We start from the raw sequence: 27,217 nt of genomic DNA on the forward strand, positions 1-27,217 counted from the left end.
CCTTGTCTAAATAGGACAGCTTCTTCCCTGCGCCATTAATGACCACATCGTCTTGTGTGGTCATCTTCCAGTCTGCGAAGTGAGCTCGTTTAGGGCAAGGACATGGAGTCCTCCTCCTGGCGTGGTGCCTGACTCACATGCCCCAGAGTCCCCATTTCAACTCTCAGCTGGATTAAATCTGCTAAATCACTATCTCCGGACTTCCTGTGTCAAGTCCAACATGAAAATCATGGGCTGGTTACTCACTGTCCTGATCCAAGAGAAGGGCATGGCAATCCACTCCAGTGTTCTTGCCTGGAAAATTCCGTGGACAGAGGAGCATGGCGGGATACAGTCCCTGGGGTCGCAAAGAGTCGGACAGGACTGAGCACACTGAATGTAAAGGGGCTTAAACTCAGACCACGGATCGCCAGTTTCATCGTCAGGAATGGAAATGCCACTCCACAGGTTGTAGCTGACACCCAAGGACATGACCCCCTTTTTTACTGATTTTTGATCATTCTCACTGCCCTGTCGATTCCGTGCCTTGCCCATGGCTTTTAGTTTTACTTATCCGGGTCGTCCTTAAGCAAAAATAGAAATTGCATGCAATTGTATTTTTACCAGGGCTTTTCCTTATATTTCCACCTTGGTTTTCATAATAGCCCCATAAAGTGAGTGGGGAAGGTGTTTCTACCATTAATGTTTTATCTTTTTCTTGTGTCCCTAAGAGAGAAGCCAGTTGAGTGGTGAGGTTCACACTGCTAGAAAGTTGCAGAATTCAGCTCACACGTGGGAGGCTTCAGCTCCATGAATTTAAGCCTTTCCTTTAAGCCAGTGTTCTCAGCCTTGGCTGCCCAGAAGGGTTACCTGGGGAGCCTTAAAAATACTGACACCCAGGCTTCCCTGCACGCGGATCTCTGCAGGCGGAAGTCACCGTCTCTGAAAGCTCCCGGGTGGTCCTAACACGCGTGCAGGGCCGAGGACCATGCTGGGTCCCAACCTGCCTGTCAGAGGACGAGCGTGGGAGAAAGACAGTCACTTGTGTGAATGGGCACAGGGATAGCTAACAGGATCTGGCGGGTTGGCCGTGGCTCCCGGTTGTATGTGCTTGTTATAAGGAGATTCCCTTCCTCCACTGCTGTCTTCATGCCCAACATGTAGGGGCTCTGCGTCCCCAGCTGGTCTCTGCCCCCAGCCTCTGAGCCCTTAGGAATATTGTTCTGTCGGGGCTGGATGTGAGCTGGGTGACTTGGAGGGAGAGAGCAGGGCTTGGAGACAAGTCGAAGGTTCTCGTTTTGCCACTGAGGAGTGTGACACTAGACGGGGATTCAGGAGCAAGCAGAGCTGGCGGCGCTTAGGATTCAGGAGCGAGCGGAGCAGGCGGCGCTTAGGCCCAGAGCCCTGGCTCCCCCTTGATGTGCACTCTGCGCCGTGACTGTGCAGCTGATTCCGTGACTCTCGAGCACGGTGCTGTGATCGTGGGCTGCCAAGCTCGTATCAGGACATAAGTATCCTGACTCCCACCGGGGTCCTAAGCCAGCTCGGGAAGGTCTTCCCCAGGGAGCAAATTTCCTTTCACCGAACGCCCTGCCTCCTTTCCCCCTCCCGGGACCCACCTCCGGGCCCGATGGCACTGGGCTTACACGGAGGCTGTGTTTGTGTGGTGACACAGGTGAGCCTGGGCTTTGGGGACTGTGGCTCTGCAGGCGATTAATTGGATCTACATCTAAATCTCGTTCTTTTGTCTCCTAAGATGCTAAGAAAGTCACATCATTTCTCAGATATCACATGCTTAAAAATACCAGTCGTGTGCCCATACCATTTAGAGAGGATTTCAGTTCTGTGCCAGGCAGCCTGCTTTTATTCCACTGGCAGTACCACTGGGTTGGATTTCCATGGCAGAGCATCAGGCGATGAGACAAGGGGTCTTCTCATCCTAGCCTTGCAAAAAGACGGCTGTGGAAGTGAGCACAGCAGTTGGCTGCTTGTCAGGATTGTTTATTATTTTTGCTATATGTTGTTATATTTTATATTTACTTCTCACAGTCCAACTTTTCTTGTGGGAATTAGCTCACTAAATGAAACTAGTCTGGCCTGGAAAAAAATATTAAGCGAATGCTAACTGCTAAGTCACTTCAGTCGTGTCCGACTCTGTTCGACCCCATGGACTGCAGCCCACCAGGCTCCTCCGTCCCTGGGATTTTCCAGGCAAGAACACTGGAGTGGGTTGCCATTTCCTTCTCCAATGCATGAAAGTGAAAAGTGAAAGTGAAGTCGCTCAGTCGTGTCCGACTCTTAGCGACCCCATGGACTGCAGCCCACCAGGCTCCCCCGTCCATGGGATTTTCCAGGCAAGAGTACTGGAGTGGGGTGCCACTGCCTTCTCCTATTAAGGGAATAGCGTACTTTAAAAGATTGAGAGTACGGATCACCATGCTACTCCCAGACTTGAACTGTGAGGGGAAACACGATAAGCCTGAAAACGACGTGCATAAATGCCCAGCAGATAAGAAGCGAACGTTCAGGTCATGATGCAGGAAAGCTCCAACCTCTCCGCCCCAAGAGCTGGCACACGTTCTCGTGAGCCAGTGGCAGCACCGACTGGGGCTTCCTCAGTGAAGGGAGAAGCCACCCCTCACAGTGGAACTCGGCCTCCAGGGGACGATTCTGTCTGCAGACAGGCCTCCCCACTACCGCTTCCGAGGGGCGCCCTCACAAGACAAGGAAACTCCACCTGCCTCTCCCATCAGGAGCCCTGGAAGCCTGCAGGAAAGCAAGGGCGTGAGCCCATGGCTCGTATCACAATGTAGAACGTTTTTAAAGTGTCCTGACTGGGACTTCCCTGGTATCCAGTGGCTGAAACTCAGTGCTTCCAGTGCAGGGGGTGCAGCGCTGATTCCTGGTGGGCGAGCCAGCTCACTGTTACACACAAGTGTGGTTATCTTCCACTTTTTGGACCATGGCGAACGCAAGGGAATTCCAGGAAAACATCTACTTCTGCTTCATTGACTGTGAGAAACAACTTTTAGTGATTAATTAATTTTGAGATAAGAGCTATGAATTTTACGAAGATACACACCTAACATTCCTGAGGCCCTGCCATGTGCATTAAGTTGAACTGTAGCAAGAATGCCTTCCCTCTGAACACTTGTATTTGGCTCAACTCTGATAAAAAATCCAAGAGGCAGCTCATTGTAAAATGCCTTATAAGTGAGACCCTGGGTCAGCCCTGTCCAACGGGAATATAATGCGAGCCACAAAATCACATGTTTTGTAATATTGCCTTTTCCTGCAAATATTAAATGCAATAAAGATAAACAGAGGGAATTAATTTTAACACTATATTTGTCTCACCTATAGTATCACATCAGTAGGTAGTCATTGTATATTTATAAACATGGTATTTTACTTTCTTTTTTTTTGTACCATCATTAAATCCGGTGTTTTGGGTTCATCCCACCTTAAAGGGACCGTGTTTAGCACCCAGTCGCCCACATGGCTAGTTTCTGCCACACTGGACATCAGGGTTGTAGATGATCCAGATAACAAGCAAACTTTCATTACATTTTCCCTAGGACTTTGCTGTGTCTAGATAATGATGGTTTTATTTTTTAAAAGTGACCTCTAATTGCACTGAGGACTTTGTGTGGTGTTGAGCACATGCTGAGGATTTAGAATGCTGGGGTTCAAAGCCAGGTCTGCTATTCACAGATTAGTGATCTTAGGCCAACATCTGTGTGCCTCATTTTTTCTCTGTACAATCAATATTAAGATGCACCTACCTTGCTGTGAGCTCCCCTGATGGCTCAGAAGTAAAGAATCCGCCTACTGATGCAGGAGATGTGGGTTCCATCCCTGGGTTGAAAAGATACCCTGGAGAATGAAATGGCAGTCTGCTCCAGTATTCCTGCCTGGAGAATTCCTTGGACAGAGGAGCCTGTGGGTTACACTCCATGGGTTACAGAGTCAGACATGACCAAGCCACTGAGTGTGCACATGTGCCTTGCTGTGAGGGCTAAAGGCAGCAACACATGCTCATTATTTACCCCACGTGTGCCCACTCAGCCACTCAGTCGTGTCCGACTCTTTGCGACCCCACAGACTATAGCCCGCCAGGCTCCTCTGTCCATGGGATTTCCTAGACGCGAATATTGGGATGTGCTGCCGTTTCCTTCAAATCTGCATCTCCTGCATCTCCTGCATTGGCAGGCAGGTTCTCTACCACTGCGTCAGCTGGAAAGCCACTTAGCACACAGTAAGTCTCCATTTATAGGTTATTACGAGTTACCTTTTCTTTCTCCAGAAATGAATCCTAGCACGTCAGAAAGTGAGCTCTATCTCATGACAGACCATGTAACAGTGGTGTCTGTCTGGGGAAGGCTGTAGAGAGGAGCCAGCGTGTGCTCTACGTGAGCCACCTGCCTAGCAGGGCTCCTGAGGGCGGGCCTTCAGGTCTTCCGTCACTCGACTTCATCTCCACGTGTGCCGAGCTCCAAGGTCACACTTGCGGAGTTGTCCAGGTCATTAAAGTTTTAATTACACTGTCGTTACTATTTCCATGAAACTGTATTGCTTCTCTTCTGTTTAAAAGCGGTAATGTTGTTGCAGAAATAACCGCAATCTTATGTGTGTAAATCCTATGAAATAATTATTAACTAACTTAAGTATTTATATAAATTTAAAGACCGATTTCCCTAACTTTCTGATGACTAAAGCTTAGTTGTAGAGAGGAGAAGGAATCTTAAAAATTATCAAATCTGCCAGCCTCATTTTACAAATGAGAGGGTCACTCTGCTTTTGAAATCTGTTATTTTTCCATCCACAGTAATTAGATTACTTATATTTTTGGATAGCTGTTGTTGGTCGGTCACTAAGCTGTGTAGCCCGCCAGGCTCCTCTGTCCATGGAATTCTCCAGGCAAGAACACTGGAGTAGGTTGCCATTCTCTTCTCCAAGGATCTTCCTGACCCAGAATTCGAACCTGGGTCTTCTGCACTGCAGGCAGATTCTTTGCCACTGAGCCACCAGGGAAGCCCATATTTTTAGATAAACTTAACAAAAGATTGGGACTGGCCTATGCTAGTGGACGGTTCTTTGGATCACTTAGCATTCAGCCTTTGTCTAAACCTTGAGTTAGACGTGACTGCGTTAGAGTCGGGGTGCTGGTTGCGTGGGATTTAGCAAAACGCGTAAAGACAACGGGCTAAAGCATGTAGCGTCCATTCAGCTTCTGCCCGTGTTTTCAAGCTCAGTGCTCTGTTCTTATAAACCTAAAATCACGTAAGCTTCTTTAGACTTACTGAGTTTTTAAAAGGGAAAAGTACTTGACTAAAGCCAAATCAAAGCAGGAGCGACTTCAGATGAAATAAACGTGGCACATGTGCGTTCTGCTCGCTGGGCTCCTGCCCCGTTTCCAGGGCGGCCCTGCCTGCTCCACCCAGGGGCCACTTCAGCCGTTAGGACATTACTTCTGACTCACAGCAGGCGAGCCAGTCTCACCCAGGCACAAACTCGATTTACTGTCATTTCCAAAGTGAGATCCCAAGGCCTGAAACCCTCTTAAGTGTCTTCTAATGGGTTCTCTGTTTTCTTTTTCCCATTTATTAGAAATCATCAGAAACTTGAGATCTGATTTACTTCCACTAAAAGCATTCATATATTTCCTCTGATTTTGAGTGATCCAAAATGGTCTCCACATTTTAATAGCAATGATGTTGTCTTAGAAGGGTCGTCAGTTCTATCTGCAAAAGAGGATGCTTCTGCTTGTGAGCCAAAGCATGTTCACAGTTACTGAAAGTCTTCTTTTAAAATACTGAGGAACTCAAGATCAATGTGTTAGAGGGGCTGAGGGACCGCAGGGCCGCCTGGAGATGCAGAAAGAAGCCCCGTGTCAGGGCTGGTCTTGAGTCCTAGCTGTGTGTCTCAGCGAGTTTCTTAGCATCTTGAGTGGATATGAGAACAGTGTTCCCTTCCTTTGAGGCATGAATGAGACCGCGGGCCCCAGGTTATTCTATTGAAGTACAGTTGCCTTACAGTGTTGTGTTAATTTCTGCTGTACAGCAAAGTGACTGTTGTACGTATGTGTATGTTCTTCTTTACATTCTTTTCCATTATGGTCGATCCAGGGTTTACATATAGGTCCCTGTGCTATGCAGTGGGGCCTCGTTTGTCCGTTCAGTGGGTCGTGGTTTGCATATGCTAAGCCCGGACTCCCAACCACAAGTCTGCTCTCTGTGTGAATCTGTTCCTGTTTTATAGCTAAGTTTATTTGTATCACTTTTTTAGATTCTGTACGTAAGAATACGGTATGATCTTTGTCTTACTTCACTTAGTTTTATCATCTCTAGGCCCATGCGCATTGCTGAGGTGGCCTTTTTCCATTCTTTTTTATGGCTGAGTAATAGTCTGTGCCACATTTTCTTCATCCATTCGTCAGTCCATGGTGCTTAGGCTGCTCACGAGCGGGAGCAGTGCCGCTGTGGGCGCTGGGTGCGTGCGTCCCTCCGCTGGGTGCGTGCGTCCCTCCGCTGGGTGCGTGCGTCCCTCCGCTGGGTGCGTGCGTCCCTCCAGCTGGGTGCGTGCGTCCCTCCGCTAGGTGCGTGCGTCCCTCCAGCTGGGTGCGTGCGTCCCTCCGCTGGGTGCGTGCGTCCCTCCAGCTGGGTGCGTGCGTCCCTCCGCTGGGTGCGTGCGTCCCTCCAGCTGGGTGCGTGCGTGCGTGCGTGCGTCCCTCCGCTGGGTGCGTGCGTCCCTCCAACTGGGTGCGTGCGTCCCTCCGCTGGGTGCGTGCGTCCCTCCGCTGGGTGCGTGCGTCCCTCCAGCTGGGTGCGTGCGTCCCTCCGCTGGGTGCGTGCGTCCCTCCAGCTGGAGTCTCTTCTGGACGTGTATCCAGGAAGAGGCTGGCAGGAACAGCACCCAGCTTCTGAGTCGGGTATTCCGTAGTGGGAGCTGTTTTCTGCATCATCCTTAATATGGAGAGTCTTACTTTCCTCACGGAGTGGGAACTGTGGTCTGGACAGGTGTGTGAAGACCCAGAGAGGGAGGGCATCCCAGGTAGACTGAAAAAATGCAGGCAGAGTTGAGTGCGTAGAATTTCATGTTTCATATTCCCTCCCACGGAGCTGCTAAAATTGGGATGAATAAGGTTGGTGGTTAGAAAAAAATTTGAATTCATTTTCCAAAGGAATTATTTTCCTTTTTTTCAATCACCCCATTTTCCACATAACCTAGAAAACAGGAAATACGAGAAACTTCCTGCCTTCCTTCCTCTTCTCATCTTTCTTTTAACTTTTTTTTCGTTTTTAAATGACGTCTGTTGAGTCTGTCCTGACGTGGCCCTGGGTGAGCAGTCTCACTCTGAGATCCTCACTTGACCCCCAGCACTGCTGTGTGTAAGTCTCGGGCACACGGCCTGTAGCCCAGAGCCTTCTGGGGGTGAGTGGCTTGCACCTGCCCAGAGGGCGTGTCCTGGCCTCTGAGTTCACCTCTGACTCATCTCCCTTTGCAGGAGGTCTCAGGATGGAGGCCAGAGACCTCAGGACTGACTCAAACTCCACACACCTGACCTTGTTCCTTAGTTTTTACTAAAGAACTGACTTCTGTCTCAAAATCACCACCCTCTTGAGGCCATACAGGAGGGCTGTGTGTCAGGGCTCAGGACGACCCTGGGCACAACTGCGCAGCCTGCACTGATCCCCGGAGAGCAGGCTGTGCGTGGGGAAGCCGTCCAGGCTCACTGCCGCTAACCGTCTCCTGTCCTCTCTCCCGCAGAGAAGCTCACGTGGGGGCCGAGGTGCATGCAGCTGCCGCCCGGACGTCCGTCTGACCCGCGTGGACGTCTGCAGAGTCCGTGAGCGCGGTAGGTGAGCACGGCTGGGCTGTGCTCCGGCTGGGGCTGTCGGGAGTCTTAGCTGGGAACAAGTAGAACTTGGAATGCAGTGACGCCTGGTGTCAAATCAGGCCGGCTGAGCAAGGGCTTCTTAGTGTTCTCGCTATCCAGATGCCTCAGTTTTACTCTTCTGCTTAGTCGATTAAATATGCACATGTTTAGTGGTCCATTGACTCTGACTTGTTCTGATATCTTTACACTGACGAGAATACAGTGTGTGATCCAAACATTCCAGGAATGAGCCCAGTGAAGCCAAGCAGACATTCACGGACAAGCGTGTTTAGATTTCCACACAGTGGTTTTCGCTCCTTCGTTTTCCATTCCTGATACTCACACGCATGGGGTTTTATAGATTTGGGGCTGTTTCTACTCAGATTCTTTAATGAGGCCTCAGAGAAACTCCACAGACTAATCGGTGGGGTGCTGAGCAAGCCTGTGACCCAGGACCCACGGTCCTGACACCCCTGGTCTTTGGGGTGAGCGAGAGACAGGCTAGAGCTCGGGGGCAAAGGCGACGCTTTGTGGACTGCTCCTTTGCTGAGCTCCTCCTCACTGCTGACGTGCACGCAGAGGCAGACTGAGCGCGCGTGCACTCTCACACGTGAGGAGGCGGGTGGTCAACAGGGCCGGTCGGCCGCGTCCTGTGCTGCTTTGCTTTGGGCCTCGGTGTAAACGTCTGACCTGTTGTTTGCGACCCTCGCCGCCCCCTTAAAAAGCAAAGATCGTTACCCCCTTGTAACGTGAGGCTCCTGTGCCCAGGGAGGTGGACCCCTGGCCCGGGGTCACACGGATTTCAGAGAATCCGCCCAGCCCTTCGGGCCTCAATTTCCTTTCCCTGGGGTGACATGTCCCAGGATATCACGTGTATCCCTTTCACAACTTGTCTTGAGACATCACTTCATTGACCTTCAGCCTTATCAGTGGAGAGCATTCCCTTGACCAGAGGGCAAGGGAGACCCCTGCCCTGTCCATGACCTTGAAGCATAATCGGGGCTTCTCTTTTTCTTCTGACCGTGAGTGGCTGGGTTGGGAAATGTGACTCTTACAAATAAGACAAACTCAATCCCCATCAGGACTGTGAAAAATGAACCAATATTCTCTATTTGCCAAATGATTTTTAATTGTTCAAACATTATACGTGTTTCAAAGCATCATCTCTTTACTCTCCCTGAGGTTTCTATGGCACTTCTTCCAAATGTGGTCATTCCCACTCATACCGAACTGCCAGAGAAGGAGGTTTTTCAATTTTGGTTTTCTTCACCTAGTTAGTGTACACTTGTATAAAAATTAAAATGTTGGAATGTATTTGTATGTAAAATAAAATCACTGAATATACCAGAATTCAGAAGTAATTACAGTTAATATCTTGGTTTAAAACCTTTGCGATTGTTTTCTTTGCATGTGATTTTAAAGTAAGACAGCTCAAACCACACATTCTGTTCTTTACTCTTCTGCCTGATGTATCACACATATCTTTCTACTGTGTATCAGCAGGTACATTTCCATAACATCATGTTTCTTGATGAATAGTATTCCACTTCATTCTAAGCTGAAATGTATCTGTCTATTGTAATTTTATCAGTTGACTTTTTAAAATTTTGCTAAAGTTTTGCAAACAAGTTTTATAGCCAATATTTTACCTAAAATTTTTACAATGTTAATTATTTCCTTAACAGACATTCATAATACAAAACCTGGTCAAGAGATGTGTACGTTTTAAGGCAGTTGAAAAGGACAGCACCTTTAAAACCCTCCTTCTTTTCGTGTCTTGTCACATGACTGCATCCCTTTGTGGTCCTGAATCAGTGCTTGAATGGTCCCCCGCTCGTAGATGACTTTATGAAATCAACTTTAAGAAAAAGTAATCTCACAGTGTGATATTTAAAGTTCTGTTTCTATATATGGTCTGAATTCCCAAGAACTCAGTTCCAGATCCTGCATGCTCATTCTCCTCTACTTTGACTAACTGGTCATATGAAGGGCCCGCCGCATGCAGAACGTAAGGGAGACGCTGTTGACCAGTGCGTGGCCAGGCAGCCCCGTCTGAGGACTCCATCCGTCAGCAGCGGTGGGGACGGACCACTTGCCAGGGCAGGAGATGCAGGAGACGTGGGTCTCATCCCGGGGTTGGGAAGATCCCCTGGAGGAGGAAATGGCAACCCACTCCAGCATTCTTGCCTGAAGAACCCCACGGACAGAGCCTGGTGGGCTACAGTCCCTGGGGTTGCAAAGAGTCAGACACGACTGAGCGACTGAGCATGCAGACACATGCTCTCATTCTTAGCCAGCAGACACGTAACCGTGATTATTCCTAAAGGCCCCCCGAGCCTTTCTAGGTCCACATCATTGGAAAGAGCGGTGCCGTGCTCGCTGTGCTGTTCTGCGGAGGGTGCTGAGCGACCCTTCTCAGCCCGTGGCGCCAGCCCTTGGAAAGGCGCTTCCCTACTGCCCAGTTGACCGCGTCCAGGACTGGACGGCCGACTACCGAGCAAGGTGCCACCCCGCCGTTGGAGTGTCTTAGTGGTTGGAGTGTTATTCATGATACGTTGAGGCGAGATGACCCTTTCGTGTTTTGGACCCATTGTTTCCAGTTTTACCTTCTGGAGAGATAAAGTTCGGCCCAAAGATGCTGTTTAAGAATCTGCTACAGGCAGGAGTGGCTCCAGCTACAAAGGGCGATTCCTATTCTGCGTGATAGTATTTTGAATATTCGATGATAGTGGCCGTATTTAGGAAAATTCCTAAACAGACACGTGAAACAACTCTCTTCTCAAGGTGATTGCAGTTTAGCTACACTAACCCTGCTAAGTGTCTGTAAAGCAGTAACTCCTGGCCTGGTTTCCTGACCACACTCCTGGGCTCCCTGGGGAGCTGAGGACAGCTGTGCACCCCCACCTTCCTAAGGATTACCAAAGGTTTCGTTAAAAAGGAAACAAGAGTCGTTTCCCCTAAGCTGCTGGTAAGTGTGACATGAGAACCCGCTCTGCGCGTCGAGCCCACCAGATAAGCCTGGGGGGACACTGGAAACCCCGGGGCTCTGTCTGACACCTGCCTCCTCCAGCAGGCCCCACGGCCACCTAACCCCCAGGTGAAGGGCATTGTCACCTCTGTGGGGGCTCTGGCCCCCAATCATGGGGTGCCTTCCATGCTCAGGAAACTCCGCCGCTGCTCAGACTGGCGTCTGTTTTCTGGAAAAGTCCTCTCACACAGGCCAAGCGCCTGCCGTGCTGGGGCGGGCACTTCTGACAGCTCTCTGAGGTAGGAAGGACGACTGTCCCTGTTTCAAAGGAGAGGATGCAGAAGGCTGGTGCTGGAGGCCCCCAGCATCAGCTGGACGGGGTGGCGCCCGGGCTGAGGGTGCTGCAGGTGGGGCGGAGAGACGTCCCTGCCCCAAACCCTGACCCCCAAGGAGCTCCTTGACCGCCCAGGTGTCTAGAGACGAACACCCACACGCGGGGTGGCTTCCATAAGCATAAATGCGGAAACCACAGAACGTCGAACCACAAACAGTGAGCCGCGCTGTCGTGTAAACGGTCTTCAACCAGTGTTTCCTTTTAATGTTAACATTTTTTAATTTTATTTATTTTTAACTGGAGGATGATTGCTTTACAATATGGGCTGGTTTCTGCCATACATGAACACGAGTCAGCCGCAGGCATACGAACGTCCCCTCCCTCTGGAGCCTCCGTCCCACCCCGCCCACCTCTCTACACCGTCAGCGAGCGCTGGTGTGAGCCCCCCTCACCATCCAGCGAATCCCACCAGCACTCCATGCAACACATGGTAAAGTGTGTGCTTCAACGCTGCGTCCTCAGTCTGTCCCACCCGCCCATCCCTTCATGTGTCCACAGGCCATACTCTCTGTTTGCATTGCTGTTACTGCTCTGTGAATACGTTCATTGGTACCATCTTTCTAGATTCCATCACTCAGTTCACTTCAGTTCAGTCACTCAGTTGTGTCCGACTCTTTGCGACCCCATGAATCACAGCACGCCAGGCCTCCCTGTCCATCACCAACTCCCGGAGTTCACTCAGACTCATGTCCATCGAGTCAGGGATGCCATCCAGCCATCTCATCCTCTGTCGTCCCCTTTTCCTCCTGCCCCCAATCCCTCCCAGCATCAGAGTCTTTTCCAATAAGTCAACTCTTCGCATGAGGCGGCCAAAGTACTGGAGTTTCAGCTTAAGCATCATTCCTTCCAAAGAAATCCCAGGGCTGATCTCCTTCAGAATGCACTGTTTGGATCTCCTTGAAGTCCAATTGACTCCCAAGAGCCTTCTTCAACACCACAGTTCAAAAGCATCAATTCTTTGGCGCTCAGCCTTCTTCACAGTCCAACTCTCACATCCATACATGACCACAGGAAAAACCATAGCCTTGACTAGACGAACCTTTGTTGGCAAAGTAATGTCTCTGCTTTTGAATATGCTAGCTGTGCTTTCTTATGTATACCAGGAATTATTCGCACTTGAGACTATAGTCCCACTGAGAAGTAGCCCTGAAATACAGGAAAAGTCAAGACCATTAACTCTTGCAACACACCAAACCACAGAACAGAGGGACTTCTGTCTCCTGTGCCCAGACCAGGGGCCCAGGGAGGCCCTGCAGGGTCTCCACTGCCCAGATTCTAAGAAACGTGAAATGACCAGAGAGGCCCACAGTAAGGGATTCACCTGGCAGATGGCTTCTTTAATCTTCAAAAACTGCATGTCAGTGGCAAGGGTCACAGAAGACAGAGTTGGAGGGAGGACAGAGACTAGGAGGGGAGGATGGAGAGTGGAGGGGAGGGCGGAGGGGAGGGTGGAGGGGAGGACGGAGGGGAGGGCGGAGGGGAGGGTGGAGGGGAGGATGGAGGGGAGGGCAGAGAGCAGGGTGTCCCCAAGCCATGTGCCCAAGTGACACTCGAGTCACAGTGACTGAGAGTGAGGGGGAGGGGACCCAGAGGGGCCTGAGGGAGCTGCCCCCTGGTGAGTGGCCAGCACCGCTGGGAGCCCCCAAAGCTGGGCGAGGAGGAACCATGCAGGACGAGAGTGGGCCAAGCGATCAGAGGCAGTGAGGCCAGAATGCGGGTAGGGGGCACACCCGTGCATCAGGCAGGCTCTGAGTGAGGGTGTCCTTCCTTCTCCATGGCCTGCTCTCTGCATCCAGGTGACACCACTCTGAAACTTAAATTTTCTCCACCTTATATGTGTCCCTTTACATGAAACACAGATATTAAGATACAGCCAGAAGAAAAACATATTTCATCCTATTAAAGATTGTGACCTCATACATTAAAATTTAAAATCTGAACTATCTAGGCTATTTAAAATATCAGCTCTACAGTATTAAGGAATTACTGGAAATCTCCCTGAGCTTGCTCAAACTCATATTCATTGAGTCGGTGATGCCATCCAACCATCTCATCCTCTGTCGTTCCTTCTCCTGCCTTCAGTCTTTCCAAGCATCAGGGTCTTTTCTAATGAGTCAGCTCTTTGCATCAGGTGGCCAAAGTATTGGAGATTCAGCTTCAGCATCAATCCAGTGAATATCCAGAGTTGATTTCCTTGAGGATTGACTGGTTGGATCTCGTTGCAGTCCAAGGGACTCTCAAGAGTCTTCTCCAACACCACAGTTCAAAAGAGTCAAATCTTCGACGCTCAGCTTTCTTTATAGCCCAACTCTCACATCCATTCATGACTACTGGAAAAACCGTAGCTTTGACTAGACAGACCTTTGTCGGCAAGGTGATGTCTTTGCTTTTTAATATGCCATCTAGGTTTGTCATAATTTTCCTTCCAAGGAGCAAGCCTGTTTTAATTTCATGGCTGCCATCACCATCTGCAGTGATTTTGGAGCCCAAGAAAAGAAAGTCGGTCACTGTTTCCACTGTTTCTCTATTTGTTGTGAAGCGATGGGACTGGATGCCATGATCTTAGTTTTCTGAATGTTGAGTTTTAACCCAGCTTTTTCACTCTGCTCTTTCACTTTCATCAAGAGGCTCTTTGTTTCCTTTTTGCTTTCTGCCATCAGAGTGGTATTATCTGCATATCTGAGGTCATTGATATTTCTCCCAGCAATCTTGATTTCAGCTTGTGATTCATCCAGTCTGGCATTTTCTGTGATATACTCTGCATGAGTTAAATAAGCAAGGTGACAATATACAGTCTTGATGTACTCTTTTCCCGGTTTTGAACCTGTCCATTGTTCCATGTCTGGTTCTAACTGTTACTTCTTGGCCTGCATACAGATTTATCAGGAGACAGGTAAGGTGGTCTGGTATTCCCATCTCTTTAAGAATTTTCCGCAGTTTGTTGTGATCCACACAGTCAAGGACTTTAGCGTAGTCAATGAAGCAGAAGTAGATTTTTTTTTCAACTCCCTTGCTTATTCTATGTTCCAGCGGATGTTGGCAATTTGATCTCTGGCTCCTCTGACTTTTCTAAATCCAGCTTGTACATCTGGAATTTCTCAGTTCATATACTGTTGAAGCTTGGCTTGAAGGATTTTGAACATTACCTACTAGCATCTGAAATGAGTGCAATTGTATGAGAGTTTAAACATTCTTTGGCATTGCCTTTGTTTGAGATTGGAATGAATACTGACCTTTTCCAGTCCAGTGGCTACTGCTGAGGTTTCCAAATTTGCTGCTGTATTGAGTTCAGCACTTCAACAGCATCATCTTTTAAGGTTTGAAATAGCTCAACTGAAATTCCATCATCTCCTCTAGCTTTGTTTGTAGTGATGCTTCCTAAGGCCCAGTTGACTTCACACTCCAGCATATCTAGCTCTAGGTGAGTGATCACACCATCGTGGTTATCCAGGTCATTAGGACTTTTTTTATACAGTTCTTCTGTGTATTCTTGCCACCTCTTCTTAATCTCTTCTGCCTCTGTTATGTCCTTGCCATTTCTGTCCTCTATTGAGCCCCTCTTTGCATGAAATGTTCCCTTGGTATCTCTAATTTTCTTGAAGAGATCTCTAGTCTTTCCCACTCATTTTTCTCTATTCGTTTGCACTGATCGCTGAGGAAGGCTTTCTTGTATTTCTTTGCTACCCTCTGGAACCCTGCATTCAGTTGGGTATATCTTTCCCTTTCTCCTTTGCCTTTCACTTCACTTCTTTCCTCAGCTATTTGTAAGAACAGTATGAATACTATCATGGCTGTGCTTTGAAATAAATTTCTTACATTTTAGAGATGCATACTGAAGCATTTCTAGGCAAAACTGAATGATCTCTGGACTTACTTTGCCAATAATATAGAATGGTTACTGATGGTTGTATGGATGAAGCGTCATCAGCCAAATGACATTCTTACAACTGATTGATGGGTAAGTGGGTTTATTATACTCTTCTGTGTACTTCTGTATTTGTGTAACATTTTCCATAGTAAAAGGTTTCAGTGAACAGAAAGTTGAGCGGCATCACGTATCACGCACCAACTTGTAGGAAATAAGCCAACTTCCGACTTGTGGAAACTGGGGATAAATGTTCTTTCTGTGCCTCAGTTTAGTTGGTTTTAAACAGTGGATGTTAATGGCGTGGACCTTCACAGGGTCGCCGTGGAGATGGCGTGAGCTGTGGTGTGGAACAGGGTGCACGTGTGCTGCATGTGAACCTTCCACGGGGCCTCAGACACGGCGGAGCCCTCCACAGACTGCGGTCACTACCGTCAACTCTCACGCAGGCAGAACCTCCGTGCTCATTTTCCACCGAGGACTTCTTACATTGGTGATTGCTCTGTGGAAAAAGCCCTTAGCTTTGTATATGAAAGCATTTTAGAATCAATAGTTATCTTTTCTATTTTAAAATCAAAACTTGAATCGATTTAGTAATTAGTGACTTCTGTGACTTGTGCCATTGAATATATTTTGAAAAGTATTTCAAGAAATGATATAAAAATGGATTTAAAACTTGCTGGGACTATATTAACATATTTTTTTTTTCCTTCAGGGCAGGAGAGCTTAGATTAGTAGATTAGATTTAATTGCTTTTCATTTCTTTTTTTTTTTTTTTTTTGGTGCAAAGCATAAATAACTACATTTTTTCTCTAAATACAATTGTTGAAGGGCCACTTATGTTCTGTCCTTACCTAACACTTGAGCTGTAGTCTCTGCAGTTGCATGATTAATCGTACACTGCTCTTTTCCAAAGTATTTAAATCCAGACCCATAGCTGTGCTACAAAAGGAAATGGGAATTTGGACAGTTGCCTTTTCTTCAGAACCCGCGTTCCCTGCTACCGTTTTGGAGGTGGGAGGGCTGTGGGATCAGGCGCTGCATCATCCACATCCTTTCTCTGTGTGCTGTCTGCTCTTCCCTTCCCTGCACCTTGGAACTAACACCACCACCCGGGAAACCGGCTGCATTTCATTGGTGAGAGATGGCAACAGTGGTTTCCACAAGGTTGACCCGCCTTGTACACTCACTGTGCCTGGCGAGGAGGGAGGGAAAGATGAGAGCAGACTGAGTTTTGGTGACAGCAGGTCAGGATTTAGCAGGTGAGCAGGAGCAGTGAGCACTCAGTGCCACATGCGAGAGCCAGGTCAGCTCTGGGGAGGGTGCGTGCATTCTGACAGCAGAGCTGGGAGGGCTTCCTGGGCAAGGGGGTTAAACAGGCTTGGCATCTGGTGCCGAGAAAGGAAGCAGGCATGCAAAAAGAGATAAGAAGCTGTGGAACACACACAGCATTCTCTGTGTGCATCTGGAGAGAGGGCGAGGTTCCATTTAGACCTGTTGGTCTAAAATAAATAAATACTGAAATTTGCCTCTCACGCCTGCCCGTGTGGTCGCCCGCTCTCAGTTTCACTGCATAAGGAGACCCCAGTGTAAGGAGCTCGGAGGGCAGGACCCTGTGCAGAGGACCAGTGGGAGCGGACGACAGCGAACAGCATGAAGATACTGGTGTCTCCTCCGTCCCCTTCCGTCCTCCCATCTCTACCCTCGTATTTGTGGAGTTACCTCCGTGTGCAGTTGCCAAGGGATTTTTCAAGTGAACTGACACGTTTGTAAACCTCAGGAGGCCTGCTTGACCCAGACCCTGAGTGGACTGGTGCTGGACGGGCTGGTTGCCCAGACTGCATGTTCACGCAGCTGGACAGGCAGGTCTGGGCTCCGGCTGGAGGGCTAGTGTGAAGGTGCCCTGGTTTTGCAGGCGGGCACCCTGCTTCAGGACCTGGCTCCGTGTGTTCAGTGGTCCCACCTTCCTGGCTTCAATCACAGACAACCCTCCCAGAATGAAAAAGCTCATTCTCTGAAAAGGAAGCTGGAACCAGGTGTGTCCGTGTGAGCCCCGGAGCACCTCCTGCCTGGGAGTCACTGCTGCGTCCACGCTCTCACAGCCCACAAACAACCAACGGCAGCTGATTGCTGGGCCCACGGCTGTGGGGAGCACGAGCTGTCGGGGGGCGAGGAGAGGTGGGCCCACGGCAGTGGGGAGCACGAGCTGTCGGGGGGCGAGGAGAAGTGGGCCCACGGCGGTGGGGAGCACGAGCTGTCGGGGGGCGAGGAGAGGTGGGCCCACGGCAGTGGGGAGCACGAGCTGTCGGGGGGAGAGGGGAGGTCAGCAGGGAGGGACGGGAGAAGCCTCATCTGATAAGGTGCTGGAGGGTCTTCCTGGGCAGAGGAGGGTGGCCAGAGTGCTCCTCCACGGTAAGTGGAAGGGAGGAGGCCTGAGGTGTGGGGAGCACGCCGAGTCCTCGTGGGATCCGCTGATCTGAGGGTCCCAGGACTGCCCCCACTGCACTGTGGGAATTGATCTTATGGGCGACAGAGAAGGCTAGCACGTGTGAGTGGGGATCATGCCAGTACAGCTGAAACCAGAGGAGAGGGTGCCCGGCCACCCCGACCATGTGGCCACCTAGAGACCCAGAACAGGAGCATCTCTGTTGCATGACGATGCCAGCCTGGTGCAGGAAGTGCACTGGCCCAGTGTCCCAGCCACGGGCCTGGACCTGTCCTCAATGAAGCCACCCCCCGGCAGGCTGGCCACTCTCCAGTGCCACAGCTGGACCCAGAGCAGCACCCCTGGCTGGGGTCTGGTGCTCAAAGCATCATGCAGACAGGACACGGCACCCTGTGGCCAGAGCGAGCACACAGGGCAGAGCGGAGAAGCAGGTGGAGCTGAGAGGAGCGAACTTCCTGGGACGCCTGTGCCACAGGGCGCTGGGTGGTCTCAGCTAGATGGTGCTCCAGAACATGCAAGTCATGTGCACACCCCACTGCATCTCACACACACACACGCACACACACATGCATACTCATACACACGCACACCCAGGTGCACACACATTCACATATATGCACATGCACGCACACACACATGCACACACAGGCACACGTGCATGCACACGCACACATGCGCACACATGAGCATGCACACGTGTGTGCACGTGTCCACGCACACACGTATGCACACACGTGTGTGCACATACACAAACACAGGCACACACACTGCTTTACATCCTCTTCACATTCCCTTTCCCAATGGCCCCAGGCACTCAGGCCTCCCAGTGTCCACTCCTGGAGACACTATCTCCAGTGACTCCCACCCTGGCCCCACCCTGTGCTCTCGCAGCCATTTCTCACGTCCCTGGGACAGTACTGACCTTGCCTCACTGGACTCGCAGGATGACCTGCTTTCCCTGTCCTGGTCTCCTCGTAGCCCAGGGCAGGACCATGGCCCCCAGATGAACCCAGCCCAGCAGGGGGCCTGCCTGAGTCTGCCCAGGACTCACTCTGGCGGCCGTTCATAAGGATGCACCCATGATCTCTTCTTGCCTCATGGTGATGTGCTCTGTGGGTTTTGTGAGACTCCGTGAGGAGACTTTTGAGAATATGCATGCAGTGATGTCTCTAAAGATGTCCTGTACCCAGCACTAATAGTTCCGTTCAGTTCAGTCACTCAGTCGTGGCTGACTCTTTGTGACCCCATGAACTGCAGCACACCAGGCCTCCCTGTCTATCACCAACTCTTGGAGTTTACCCAAACTCATGTCCATCGAGTCTGTGATGCCATCCAACCATCTCATCCTCTGTCGTCCGCTTCTCCTCCCGCCTTCAATCTTCCCCAGCACCAGGGTCTTTTCCAATGAGTCGGTTCTTCACATCAGGTGGCCAAAGTATCGGAGTACAAATATTTACTGTCTATTTAAAAACATTTTAATCACAGACACCTTCTTTCTCAGACTACTCCCTTTTGTCTCAGAAATTAGTTTAGAAAATAATCAAGCCCACACCTCCTAGAACATAGAGACAGTTGGGATTACTGCCATTAGAAGCTAAGAGGGTTCATATTGTAAGAGTGACAGAGGTCATCCTTTTTCCCAATTCCTCTTGATTTTGGGAGGAAAACTTTTAATTTCCATTGTGATTAAACGATGGCATCTGAGTTTGCCTTCCTGCCTCCTCTCCTCCTTCCGTGTGCCTTGTACGAACATATGACGTGAGTGCAGGGAGACTGTTCTCCACACTCATCTCACAATTATCTGGTTAGTGTTCCCAGAGATCTTTATATCATAATTTTAATTTAATGAAAGTGGTAAAAGGTTTAAAATTCCCCAAAGAGCATGGATGAGAGTTTTCATCCACAGCAGTGTTCTCTGGGTGGATGCGGGCCACGCTCTCACGTAACCCCGCCTCCCGACATGCGCAGAGCGGTAAGAGCCATAGCCCGCGTCTCCTTCCTGTAACCCCGTCCCCGCCTTAGAAACCGTTCAGGCTTGCAGCCGAGCAGAGCGCACGCTGGGAGCTCCCGCAGCACAGCTACGTGCCGGCTGGGCGGGCTGTGCCTCAGCTGGTCCAGACCTGCGTGTTCCTGCAAGTCCTGGGCCTCCACCTCCTTGAGTGCAGCGAGATCTGGCTGCAGCGCCGGAAGTGGGGCTATTTTCTGGGAAATGGAAAGCTTTCCAGGTGGAAAACCTAGTCTTTCTGGGAAGAGCTGCAAAGTACTGTCGCCCCACGTTCTGCAGGGACGCATGGGCCTGAAAGGGCCTCTGTGACCCCATTTTCTGCGCTGATCACTGCTGTCTGCGAGGGCTGTGTTTACTGGTGGTTGTCTTTACATGTGCTTCAGTCCTGGCGTGGTCTGTCTTCTCATTGATTTTTTTCTTTTCGTTTAATATTTGGCTTTTTCTTACTGACTGCTATTGACTAAGATGTACAACTTGAGAGTTGAGAATTAAGTTGTATTGGGCAAAATGACTGCAACCTGGGAGGTTGCGTCTCAGATAGCTCTGAGAGACTGCTCCAAAGTGACAGTGGGGGAGGGTCAATACAGATGGTTTTGGTGAAGGGGAGTTCAGCACCATGTGAACCATGAAACGCTCGTTTTACAAAAGGCTTTTTTGTGAGTCATGAGGATCTGATGTCACCATGAAGGGATTTAGTGCTTCTCCAAATGTGAGGAGATACAGGGATTGAGATCATAAAGTCTGTCCCTAAAAACATCCAACTATCTAAAGACCCATCCCACCAGATTCCCCGGAGCACAGAGCGCCTCACTGCACCCTGAGCGCCCTCAGGGATTACTGAAGGGCAGCAGCTGTAGCAGCGCAGCGTTCGGTCTCCGTAGAGGCAGATGGCAAATGCCTCTGTTGTTTGGTCGCTGGCAGTGCTCTTGGCAAGTGCCAATCTGTAGTTGACACTGTGTATCATCAATTTTAGACTTCCCTGGAGGCTCAAACGGTAAAGCGTCTGTCTATAATGTGGGAGACCCGGGTTCGATCCCTGGGTTGGGAAGATCCCCTGGAGAAGGAAGTGGCAATCCACTCCAGGACTATTGCCTGGAAAATCCCATAGACAGAGGAGCCTGGTAGGCTACAGTCCATGGGGTCGCAAAGCGTCGGACACGACTGAGCGACTTCACTACACTATCATCAATTTTATATTATTCATTGATTTCCTCAAAAAACTAGTGATCACATTAACTCCAAGGATAGAGTAACAAAACAAAATTCTTGCCTTTAAGGGAAGAATGTCTTAGTGTGTGTGTGCTTGGCCGTAAGCAACCAGGTAGAAGGGCTTCTCTGGTGGTTCAGTGATCAAGAACCCACCTGCCAATGAAGGAGGTGCAGGTTTGATCCCCTGGAGAAGGAAATGGCCACCCACTCTAGCATTCTGGCCTGGAAAACCTGTGGGTGCAGGAGCTTGGAGGGCTACAGTCCACAGGTCACTAAAGAGTCGGACAACATTCAGTGACTAAACAACAGCAAAGCAGATGCAAATGTTAGAAGGGAGGCAGGAAGAGGGAGAGGCAGAGCTGGGGCTGGAGGAGGCAGGCGCCCCTCCATGTGCAGCCTTTGGAGGGTCCAAGAGGTGACTCCGGGTAGTATCAGGAAGCAGCCCAGCAGCGGGAGGGTGGTGCAAGGGCCCTGAGGCAGTGCCTGAGGCACTTAGAGATACTGTCAACAGGCCTCTGGGGCTTCAGAGACTGGAAGAGGAAGAGAGTTTTAGGGAGGAGGCTGGAGAGATAACAGGGCAGGAATCCGATCCCAGATGGTTCAGGGTGTGCGTGTAACACACAGGGTGTGTATGTGTGAGCTCTGGCTCCTACCTCCAGTGTGACAGGAACCACTGGCAGTGCTGGGCGGAGAGATGATGCACCTGGACAGGCATTTTACGAGGCTCCTGGGGCTGTAGGGGGAGAAGGACTGCGGACGTGGAGGGAGGGAGCGTGGGGGACCTGGCTGGAAACCCTGGGAGTGAAGAGCTGACGGGGGGACCAATGAGATGCTGGTAGAGATTGGGGGGTGTCAGGTCGCCACTGGGACAGGGGAGGGCTTTTGCTGTCTGCTGGGGCTGCAGGAGGACTGGACTCGCTGCAGGTCCAGCAGGTGCATGGACAGGCCATCCTGTGTCCAGCGGAGACACATCCTAAACCCCGCCTCCCAAGACCGTCTATGGCTTGGACTGTGGGTGGGCCAGGGAGCCTTTCAAGTATTCGAGTTCTCAAGTCCTGTCATTTCTAACGTGTGCCCATCTTCTGCTGTGAATGCAAGAGGCTACCTTTATCGCCTGGAGCACACAAGTGAAGACCGACCCTCCCGGATGATGACCTCGGGTGGGCCTTCTCAGCCTGTGTTGGTGACGGACATTTTACATTTAAGGGTTCTTCAAAGTTCTGATTCAGAAATCTATACTCTGGGTGCTGTGTTCACTTGTGACCTGATCGTCACCTCGGAAACAAAGCAAACAGAACAAGATTACCGGCTCACCTCCTGCTACAGGCAGAGGCCTTCAGTGTCAGGACGGCAGGGATCCTCACACACACATGTACACACAGGCACACACACACACACACACAGTGCGCACACAGGCACACGCACACACATGCACACACAATGCACACACACAGGCATGTGCACATGCATGCACACACAATGTGCACACAGGCACACACACATGCACAGTGCTCACACATGCGCACATAGGCACACACACATGCACATACAATGCACACACAGGCATGTGCACATGCATGCACACACAATGTGCATACAGGCACGCACACACATGCACAATGCTCACACATGTGCACACAGGCACATGCACACACAGGCGCACACAGATGCACACACATACACACACACGCGCGCACACACAGTGCACACACGGGTGCACACACATGCACACATAGGCACACACAATGCACAACCAGGCACACACTTGCACACACATTATGCACACAGGCACACATATGCATACACCTGCACACACAATGTGCACACAGGCACACACACACATGCACATGGGCAGGCATGGGGGCCCTGAGTGATGTCCTCCTAGCCCCCTGAAGAGACTGCCCCTCTTCTCCGTTCTCCTTGGGAGCAGGAACAGAAGCCAAAGCCTCAGCATCCTTGGTCGGGAATCTGCATCTGACATAATAAATCCAACTGGATGACCAGGAAGGCCAGAAATATCAAGTCTGTTCACTTCAGCTGATGTTAAGGGAATTAAGGTCTGTATTAAGGGGACCCTGGGGTGCTGTGTCACATGCTCCTTGCTGTCTCCTCAGTCCTGAGCTGGCCTGGCAGGCGAGAGGCCCAGAGTCCTGGCCAAGCTCAGGCGGGGCTTTGAGCCATGGGAGGTTGTGCTCTATTTTCTTTATTAATTGATTTTTCCCAGTTTTATGTGCTCTTTGTGAACCTAGAACTTCCAGATGTACAAGCTGGATTTAGAAAAGACAGAGGAATCAGAGATCAAATTGCCAACATCTGTTGGATCATAGGAAAAGCTAGAGAATTCCAGGAAAACATCTATTTCTGTTTCATTGACTATACCAAAGCCTTTGATTGTGTGGATCACAACAAACCATTAGAAAATTCTTAAGATATGGGAATACCAAACCATGTGCCTACTAAGAAACCTGTATGCAGGTCAAGAAGCAAGTTAGAACTGGACATGGAACAATAGATGGCTTCAAATTTGGGAAAGGAGTACGTCAAGGCTGTATATTGTCACCCTGCTTATTTAGCTTATATGCAATGTATATCATGCAAAATTCTGGGTTGGATGAAGCACAAGCTGGAATCAAGATTACTGGGAGAAATATCAATAACCTCAGATATGCAGATGACACCATTCTAATGGCAGAAAGCAAAGAGGAACTAAAAGTTAAAGAGTGAAAAAGCTGGCTTAAAACTCAGCATTCAGAAACTAAGGTCATGGCATCCAGTCCCATCACTTCATGGGAAATAGATGGGGAAACAGTGGAAACAGTGAGAGAGTTTATTTTCTTGGGCTCCAAAATCACTGCAGATGCTCACTGCAGCCATGCGATTAAAAGATGCTGCTCCTTGGAAGGAAAGCTATGACAAATCTAGACAGCGTATTAAAAAGCAGAGACATCACTTTGCTGACCAAGGTCCTTCTGGTCGGTTTTTCAAGTAGTCGCATACGGATGTGAGACTTGAACCATAAAGAGAGCTGCGTGTCGAAGAACTGATGCTTTGGGACTGTGGTGCTGAAGACTCTTGAGAGTCCCTTGGACTGCAAGGAGATCAAACCAGTCAATCCTAGAGGAAATCAACCCTGGATATTCATTGGAAGGACTGAAGCCGAAGCTGAAGCTCCAATGCTTTGGTCCTAATGCGAAGAGCCAAGTCATTGGGAAAAAACCCTGAGGCTAGGAAAGATAGAAGGCAGGAGAAGAACGGGACAACAGAGGATGAGATGGTTGGATGGCATCACCGACTCAGTGGACATGAATTTAAGCAAGCTCCAGGAGATAGTGAAGGACAGGGAAGCCTGGTGTGCTGCAGTCCATGGGGTCACAGAGTTGGACACAACTGAGCGACCAAACGACATCAAAATGTAGTCCTGCGATGTCCTTTGATTGATTATCTTAGAGATTGCCTGCACACGTGGAGAACCAATTAGGGACACGCTTCTCGTTTCTTCTCTGCTTGTCTGTTCCTTTTGGGCTCACCTCAGATGTGCCAGATGTATGATTAAAGGACAGGCCTTCCCTTCCTATTTATCCCATCCGTAAATCTGCCACATGGTAGGACTCGGGAACATCTTTTCCTGGGAGTAAGTCATTGTATGTGAATGCAGAACGTGCCATGCTCATAGTGAGAGAAATGTGGTGAAGCCAGCACAGGATGCTCACAGTGGCTGCCGTCTGTACACACAGACTTCTCACCAGGGACACCTATCGTTTCTAATATTGGGGTGAAGGCCACGGGTGCCTTTGCAGGCACTGGTGAGACCCTGAGTGCTGTGGGGGCAGTAGGCGATGGTTCTGGCTGAGAGAACCACAGAGGACGCGGTTCCTGCAAATGTGGAGGGGTGGGCATCCAGGCAGAAGGTGCTGCAGGGGCAGAAGGTGGAGGCGGCCAGAAGCACAGGATTGTTCAGACAGCTGTGGTGCCAGACGGAGGGGAAGCGGAAGGAGAAAGTGCACCATGTGATGAAGAGCTCCGAAGGCCACCTAAGCGGGGAGGACTCGCCATGGTGACTGGCTGCCAGGTCATCATTGAGCTGGGACAGGACAGGGCTTGGCTTTGAACGCAGAGGTTGGTTGGGATCTCCATGCAGCCTGCAGGTAGAAACAGAGGAATCCAAGTGAGAACGGAGAGCGAGGGAACGAAAACCCAACTGGCAACAGCAATGAGCCCGCGCCTGCCTGGAACAAAGCCTCACACCGTGGTCTCACCTGACTCTCCCAGCATCTCCTACGAGATGGGGCAGTTTTCCCAGCATCTGCTACGAGATGGGGCAGTTGTCAGCCCAGGCCAAGGCCACACACAGAAAGTGACGAAGCCATTTAGAAAAGCCTATGGCCACTGGGCACTGATGTGACAGTCAAGTGCGCAGTATTTTCCTAGAAATTCTTTTCTATTGTATTTTACAAAATAATTGAGTTGGGTTTTTAAAAAGCTTCTGCTGAGCCTCCGGATGTTTGGGAAGCACCGAGTGATGCTCCACGTGGGATCGCGATGTTGGCTCAGCAGAGCTAAGACGTCACAAAGCCCTAAAGCTGGGTCCTTACTGATGGCAGACAACACAGTCGGGTCTTGACATCTCTTTGCTAAGATTTCAGCTCACTCTGTAGCCATCCCACCGTTCTGTGTGAACTGAGAAGAGCTGAAGGGTCCTTTCTATTTACCTTGTGGACGGATTGTTTGTCCCCCCTCCCCCCCACCCGGCTGCCCTACAGATTTATCTTCATAATTATATTTTATATAGGCCAATAATTAAATCAGTGTGAATTCCCTCAACATATCATGGCTGATTTCGAGGCAGAGGTGATGTTAACATGTGAAGGAAAGACAGTCCAGGATGGAGAGCTGCAGGGTGTCCTCCAGGCTGAACACAGGTCAGGAGGGAAGATGGTAGTACTTTGGAAATTCATGACAAAGAGGATTTTTTGAGGAGTTTCTGTTATGATTTCCCAGGACCGTGGGTACGTGCCTAGGCACTCACACTGTGTCTGTCTCTTTGGACCGTAGCCTGCCAGGATCCTCTGTCCGTAGGATTTTTCAGACAGGAATACAAGAGGGAGCTGCCATTTCCTCCTCCAGGGGGTTTTCTCAACCCAGGGATCAAACTCGAAACTCATGTGTCTCCTACACTGCAGATGGTTTCTTTGCCCACTGAGCCATGGGGAGAGCCCAGCTTGATCACCACTGGTTCCCATTGGTCAATCTATTATTCACCATCATGTTTCCCAGATGTAAAAAAAAAAAAAATGTTTAGTGTTAGTGTTAAAGAGTGATTTTTGTTATACCTCTGGCTGTTTCTCAAGTTTAAAAAAAAAAAAAAGGTTTGTAGGCTGTGTCGTTCAGTTGCTATGGCTTGGTCTTAAAATGATAAATTTTGTGTTTCAACCAGAAACTTCCCCATTTTTTCTGCTCCTTCTCTTTTCTGCTACTTCTATGTGGGTAGCTGGTCGCCTTTTGTGCACATTAACTCAACACTAGCTCCACCCACCTCACTGGTTCTTTATGCAAAATGTATGGAAATTAAGTTTTTGTGTTTCAAAGGGGGATTATATTTTCCATACTTTCATCACTACTTTTCATTCCTAGTGAACAATGACAGAGAAGCTGATCATTTGCAGTTCAGAAAATAAAGTATTTCCATCCAAAGTAGGCATCTACAGGAATGAAATATATCCGGGCTTTGGGAAAATTGGAAAATGACCTCTTTTTAAACTCTGCTCCATATCTCACAGATCTATTTCTAGCGCTTTGGAATTCCCATCTGTTATCCCCCCAACTCTCACCCCTGATTAATATTAATCAGAAGACTGAATCAGAAGTGAATTTTCAAGCCGGGCCTTCAGAGCAAATATTAGATTCACGAACTCAAAGGGACTCGAGTGAGGCGGGAGCTCCGACGCTGTCCTGAAGGCTCTGTCCTTGGTCCTCCTCCCGTCTCGTTTTTTCACGCCTGCTTCGAGGGTGGTGTCTGTTCCACAGCCTCATCTCCCATCTTTGCAGCTGAATCTCAGATCCCTGTGCAGGCTTCTGGGATGCAGATGCCCAGCTGGCCCCGGGCCGGATATTTCCATGTCAGTGACCCTGGATACCTCGAGCTCAGCATCTCGCAACCACAGCCAGACTCCTCCCACTAGCATCTCCTTGGGCTGAGTCCACACCCCTGGGTCATGTCTTCCCACTCTAGCTGGCCAGGTGCAGAGCGCAGCACCGTCTGCTCGCCCACACCCTCCCTGAAGGCACAGCCACCTGGCAGCCCTGTTTCCTCCACGCGGGGGGCGTCTGCCCCGGTCCCCCTGCGGCCGTGTTTTTCACAGTCTGCTCTGGAGCTGCATTCGCTTCTCACACGGCTTCCAGTGTTCTTTGTAAAACAGAACGTGAAGCAGGTGCTTTGGATCCTTCGCGTGGGTTCAAACCCAGTCTGTTTGGA

At 49.9% G+C, this 27,217-nt stretch overlaps 1 protein-coding gene across 21 annotated transcripts in view; it reads left to right on the top strand.

The window, feature by feature from the left end:
• The window catches only part of MYT1L (myelin transcription factor 1 like), a 393,751-nt gene that overhangs the window by 37,118 nt on the left and 329,416 nt on the right, over positions 1-27,217 (top strand). For all 21 annotated transcript variants that reach the window (XR_015168803.1, XR_015168802.1, XM_086414068.1 and 18 more), the window contains exon 2: positions 7,750-7,837. The gene's annotated coding sequence lies outside the window, so the exon portion shown is untranslated. The remainder of the gene's footprint in view (positions 1-7,749; positions 7,838-27,217) is intronic.

This window comes from Bos grunniens, chromosome 8, assembly GCF_055505025.1.
Source record: "Bos grunniens cultivar Pamir isolate PY7600 chromosome 8, Bosgru_T2T1.0, whole genome shotgun sequence".
Taxonomy (NCBI): Eukaryota; Metazoa; Chordata; class Mammalia; order Artiodactyla; family Bovidae; genus Bos; species Bos grunniens.